At 37.3% G+C, this 6,748-nt stretch overlaps 1 pseudogene; it reads right to left on the reverse strand.

Annotated features, from left to right (window-relative positions):
• Positions 1-4,288: 4,288 nt before the first annotated feature.
• LOC107152521 lies at positions 4,289-5,517 on the reverse strand (annotated as a pseudogene).
• Between the last annotated feature and the right edge of the window lie 1,231 nt (positions 5,518-6,748).

Here is a 6,748-nt window from a genome sequence, read left to right on the forward strand (position 1 = left end):
TCCCATGTAAAATTGTGAAAATAAAGTGGTCTGCCTCATTTTGAGTATTTAATTAGCTATTATAGGGAAGGTGCTTAGAAGAGAGTCTGGAAATAAGTACTCAATAAATTTCAGAAAGACTTCCTTGTTGCAAAAACCTATCAATGTTATATACATTCTTGTATTTTTTAGTTATTGTTTTGTTTTGTTTTCAGTACAGCAAGAATATTTTTTCTCTTTTAATAAAATTCTGATTGTGTCAATACATTGTTCAACCCTTTCTATTATTCTTGTGATGAATCAAAATCTTTAGTACTACCTAAAAAGTCCCTGTATGGCCTGGCCTTTGTCTACATTTCTGGGTAATTTTCTTCAACATCACTGAGTTATTTTTGAATTAATAATGTCTAAAATCAACTTCCAAAAATCTCCAAAGATGGTAACCCAAAGAGTGATTTATCACTCACATTACAAAGCAGTTCTGGGTCAGCTGAATCTCTGAGACTCTTCTCCAGACCATGAGGGGAAATGTGATTTTCTTCACATTTGGGTATGAAGGTCAAAGGATCAGTCTCTATAGGGTGCATGCTGTTCTATTAAGGCAAAGAACAGGAAAAAGAAGGTCTAGAAATTACTCCTCCTGTCTAACTATATTTCAAGACTTGCCATCCATTATCCCCGTGTCCTCCCTCCTGCCTGCACTTCCTAACCGCCAGCAAACATATCTTCCGCGTATGAGTGAGAACATTCAGTGTTTGTTGTTTTGTGCCTTGCTTTTGCACATAGCCATGTTCTCCAGCAAAATTATCCATGTATTTGATTTTCTATTAACATTTTACAATTTTCCTTAATAGTATTTTTCAGAATACTAAGTTCAAAAATAATTGTTTGCTTCTTTAATGTATTTCTCCCCATTCACAAATATAAATTTAAACAGAATTGGGGAAGAGAGGAAGCATTAAATCTCTTCTGAGAGATCCCTAGTGGAGACATATTTGAATTATCTACCGATATGCTCAGCCATGGAAATTAACTTCTTGATTAGTCAAAGACCATCAAAGACTCGAAGCAAGTAAGTAAATTAATCCAGTTTCCATCCTCCACTTCTGATTTCCATTCTGGAAACACAGCCAAAAAGACTTTGTAATTGAAAATAAAAATTGAGATTAACTTGCAAAAAGTTACAGTTACCCAAGTAACATGAAATCTTCTTTGGAAAATCAAATATTTTTTAGAATAGCATTGTTCCCATTTTGTTTCTCTCAGGATTCTGGAACACTTTTAGCATCACAAAGAAAATTAGAATAAAGCTTCAAATGTAAGTGTTATTTACAATGTGCTTTCTTTTTACATTGAAAAGTATCAGAGACCTCGCCATGGTTCATTTATTTACTTTTCCCTTAAAATGTGTATTTTTAAAACCTATTTTCCACTTTCATACATCAAATGAGTTTCATTCCTGAGATCTGTGGGAACTGTTCTGGAATTGACAGCAATTGTGGTTCCCTTTGACAACTAACCATGTCACTTAAAAGACTATTTTTAATTATGTAGCAAAGAGAAACCATTCTTCCTGGTTTTAATTTATTTATAATAATGAAATCTTATAGAACCTTTATTTTTAAAAACTTCTTTCTGGATAAGAAGGGCTGTTGTTCCCTGCCTGCCTACCCCACTTACAAAAATAATGATGACAGGTTTCCATTGAACACTGCGAACATAATGTACATAATGTTTAGTTCAATCTAAATGTGGTTACACCAAAGATCAGAGGAAATATAAGAAACTCACTCAACTCTCAGTGAGTTTCTCTTGGGGACTGCATAGCATAGTGGAGAATAATTCCCCAGTAAAGAAGCCAAGAGCAGAGACTATGCTGTGTACACATGTTCTACAGATTCTTGTGTATGTTAGTGCATACTTTATATTCACTGATATGCAAAGAGGAATCTTTCAGACTTAGAGTGTATGTGTGCAACCAATTCACACTAATAGTGATGAAAATTCTCCTTTCTCTTTCATCCAGTTTACAGGGTTATTACCTTCATCCTGTCTCCATGATTCAAAAATCTTCAACAGCTCCCATGGTCTATAGGACTGAGTTTAAGCTCCAGAGTTTGTCACAATACCGCATCATTCTCCCCGTGCAAATTTATCCCCACATTTGCCTCATCAGAGATCTTTTTCCCCATCTAGATAAGGTCCTGGTTGATCCTCAAGTGCTCTGCTCTTTCTCAGCTTCTCTTCATGTTCTTTCCTTTACCCTTCATCAGTCCACATGGGACTCACCCCTCAAGGTTCACATAAGCCTACATGGATTTCTCACTACTTTGATATATAATACAGTTATCCTTTCTGTGGTCAATTTTGGCACTTCTTCATATGCTATTTTGCAAAACTCATATCACTCAACTGATTCATATGCAAAGAGCACCATCCCCTGTCAGAATGCAATCTCAGGCATGGTAAGAACTCTGGTTTTTGGTTTTTGTTCTACCCTTATATACTTATTTGTAACTACTATTGGCCAAAAAAAAGTGTTATGTACATAGTACCTCTGGAATTTATTTTTTATATATTTTTTAGTTGTTGATGGACCTTTATATTATTTATTTATATGTGGTACTGAGAATCAAACCCAGTGCCTCACACATGTTAGGCAAGCACTTTACTAGTGAGCCACAACCCTATCCCCTGCCTCTGGTATTTTTTTTTTTAAATCATATACTAAAGCAAAGTTAATTATTTATAAGTATGTTATAAAGGAGTTTTTGAAAGCTGCAATTTTCCATTTTCTTCTTTCTTAATAAATTTTTATCTTGCAATATTTCTGAAATAAGCCTTATGGGTTACCTTGGGTAAGACAAACACAAGTGAGAAGCAGGACTTATTTTTGAATGCATGCCTAGGGCCCGAGATATTCCTCCACTAATAAGGAAAAGAGGCATTACAGGGTTGATTTCATAACCCTTTCAGACAACTCTGTGACTAGCATAATAAATTTATATTCTCTACAGCCATTCCTCGTTGCAGGAAAAGGCAGCAAAGAGGGCAGGGGAGAAGACAAGACATAATCATATGCTAGATAAATTCCTTCCTGGTCTATTTCCTGCTACGTATGACAAAAATAAAATTTATTCTGAATATTCACAAACCATGTTCTTCAGGTCATTTATGCAATTTAGTCCCATGAACTGATGTTTAGGAGGCAATTCTAGAGTTGCTCTTCCCAGGAGTCTCTCTTCAGAAGTCCAGATACCCCTCTGGCGGCTTTCCATCACACTGGCTCTGAAATTCCAGCTGAAGTTGCTGTGTACTTTTCCCACTGATGGCAAGCTACAATGATCAATTTGACACTCGGAGCTCATACTTGGAGAGTTGAAAGAAGAGCTGAGAGTTCTTACACGGCTTGTCTGTACAGAAGATTTTCCACCACTATTGCTGAGGCAACTATGGAAGAGGGTTATACCCAGAATTGTCTTCCAGAAAAAATAAGGGGCGCTCAGTTGAATGAAAATTTCATATAAATCATGAATAGTTTTTTTTAACATATACGTTCCAGATATTTCATGAGAGATACTTAAATAAAAATCTACAATTACTTATCTAAAATTAAACTAGGCATCCAATTGTCAAAGTCTAGCAACCATGTGAACAGATGGTTAAAATGTTTTTACTATAGAAGAAGGGAATAATAGCATTTTCTATAGAACATTTTTAGGTACTTCATCAGAAACATAACTTTTATGAGTCTATCAAGTATTATAATTGATATTTTCCTTCTAGAAATCAAATAAATTGACATTTGACAAACCGTGAGCTGCATTGGAAGAAAATAAGAGAACACTACAAAAAAATAAATTTCTCTACTCTTTACCATTTCATCCCATAAACTGAGATCATGATTACCTTGATCTAGAGTAAATTCAGAAATGAGAAAAAAAATTGCTATCAAATCCAACATTTATATATAGGATATTGTGGAAAGAAGGGACCATCTCATTTTTTTATCTGTAACAAATAGACAACATACTTTATTACAAATAGGGAATAAGGCAGCTTCCCTAAGAGTCTCTGAGAGGCCACTCAGGAACACTGATTCATGCAATTATCTTTTGCATCTAGCAGAAAACACATACTGTTTATAAATAATTGCCAATCTGGCCTAATCAACAATCTTTGGTAATAGAGTCTCTTGTTAAATATAGACAGGAATTCTCTTTCCATCCATTAAGTATTCTAGCTTCATTTTTAAAAGCAGACATCATAGATCTGGTTGGGACAGTCAGAGACAGAGACAAAAGAGAATATGAATGAGCTTGAAAACTTATAATTAAATTTCACTCTGAGTGAGCTCCTTAATTCTGTTCATGCAATGATCAACAGCATTAATGAGTAAAGGGATCCAACTCTCTTCTGGTTGAGGGGTCACATGCCTTGCTTTTGTCATTTCAAGTGCCTTTCTTAAAACAGTTACAAGTTTTGCAGAATTGATTTGCACAGTCAGGTGGCATATAGGTGGATATATGGTCAGAGCCAAATCATCCGCACTAGGGCAGATCTCATCAGAAATATCCACAATGTCATGCAGTTGAGCCATCTGATCCTTCTTCCCATTCTCTGTCACTAAGATCTGCATTTTCTTCAGGCAGGCTTTGGATGCTGTCACCAGTGCAAGGCATGGAATTATGAGCTCTTGATCTTCCTCAGACCAACATAAGTCTCACTTGCTTAGAAATCCAAACACTTCATCTTCATCATTGTGGTTGTCCTCCTCAGAATCATTCAAGAGGCCACAGTTAGGGTCACATTCTTCCACAGCCTGTTCCATTTCTTCATGTGCATCCTTCACAAAATCTACATTCTTTGTCAGCATTAATAGGGCCGCAGCTTTATTATCTCTTGGTATCTGAGGAACTTGCTGGCATGCAACCCAGACACTGTTGCAGGAAATAAGGTCACTGTTTTCAGGGCTCTGAGATGGAGTGATGAGAAGCACTTCCTCAAGCTGAGCCATGCCTTCCACAATGTCCAAAGTGGCGCTTTTTACCATCTCTCTCAGAGTAATCCCCTGTTCCTTGGAAAGTGACTAGTGCACTGCAATAATTGCCTGATGGCAGCACAGACTTGTTCACAGATCTTTTGGGTTTCCTGTGGTCAGAGTGATCCTGTGATCAGAATGGTGGCTTCCCCCGACACTTAAACTGCTGCCTCATTGAGTCTTCTCCAGAACCTCTCCTGATTAAACTCCTCTGGGGTCTCCTGGGGTTCTCTGACAGGTGTAGTATGGTGGTCCACGCCGCAAAAGGAAAAACTGAAGTGAGCGGAGCCACCTCCTGCGCTGGGGTCCTGCCCACTTTGACCTGCCTGGGCTTTTTTCTACCCCAAGGCCACCACTGACCTTGCCACTCCCCACAGTGTCAGCTCATCCCGCACTCCAGGAAGAAGCAACCTCAGCTGGGCCGCCAAGTGCTGAAGCTCTTTCAAAGGCAGAGCCAGAGTGAGGACTGAGGCTGCAGATGCAGCTTCGCTCGCCATCTCTGGGGACCATCTCATTTTTAAGCAAGAATATAACAAGTGTCATGGAAGCCACTCTGAATACCCTTGTTTCCAGCTAAGTCAGTCATTTGTATATTGGCTCCCTCCCTCCCTCCCACATTCTTCAGTAATTTGACTGTATTTGTCAAGAGTACAAGCTGTGTATCACAGAAGTCTACCTACCTATCCTGCTGCCTCAAATTAATATTGTTACATGGATGTCACGCACTTGTTCTCATTTTCTCTAACTGACAAAGATCTGCTCCTGAGTTTTCAGCATGGCTGTTTATCATCAGTGAATAAAACCCCAAGGACGATAAAATGCATCATCCTATTTGGATCCTATTCCATAAAACCTGATGTCCTTAGTGATACAGGACTGTGACACTGGCTGCTTTTCCACTGGATATTTTGGGGTGACAGCTGGTAAAGAATGTTATGCCCTGATCCTCAAGAAAAGGCCACTAAGTAGAGCAGCAAGAATATGTGACAGTTTCCATTTAAAAAGAGCCACATCATGGACAAGAAACATGTGGCCAGCAGAGACGCCCTAGTTTTGTATAACTTGGAAGATCCACGATGTCAATCCCATGGTTTAGAAAAAAAAATATATTAAAGAGTTTACCTAGGACTGTTTGATTGGCAAGTTGATGACTGATTTATGAATTAAATCATCATGTAAGACACTCAATTGCTAAATACATACTGGTTGCTGTGCTTGCTTGAAAATTAGGGAGATCCTCAAAATGAGAGCTGACTGGAAAGATCAAATGAAAATGAAGACTTAGTGGAACTTATTCTGGAAAATTCAAGCTAAATTGTGATTGGCTTTGTTTATACAGACTTAATTTTTCCCAATTTAAATGTATTAGTTTATTATGAATTTTACTTTGGAAGCATCTTAAAATAGTTTGAGTGTATTCTTTTTCTACTGATTCAATTCCATTAGCTGAATATTTTTTCCAGAACCAGTCCCATTTCTAAATTGAGAGTAACTTTTCTAAGTCTCAGCATTGTTCTAAAATTCAAAAGAGGGCTGCCACCTGGTGGGAAATACCAGAATTTACTTTGATTACAGTTGGGCTACATAAAAACCTACACATATTTTCTTTCTTTCTATTTTGATGGATTTACATCCTGTCAGCAGAAATCATTTCTATCACTTCAGAGAAAGAAATTTATTTTATGAAATTATGTAGTTAATCATCAATGAAATCTCTCTTTTGCCAAT

Source organism: Marmota marmota, unplaced genomic scaffold (assembly GCF_001458135.2).
Source record: "Marmota marmota marmota unplaced genomic scaffold, marMar, whole genome shotgun sequence".
Taxonomy (NCBI): Eukaryota; Metazoa; Chordata; class Mammalia; order Rodentia; family Sciuridae; genus Marmota; species Marmota marmota.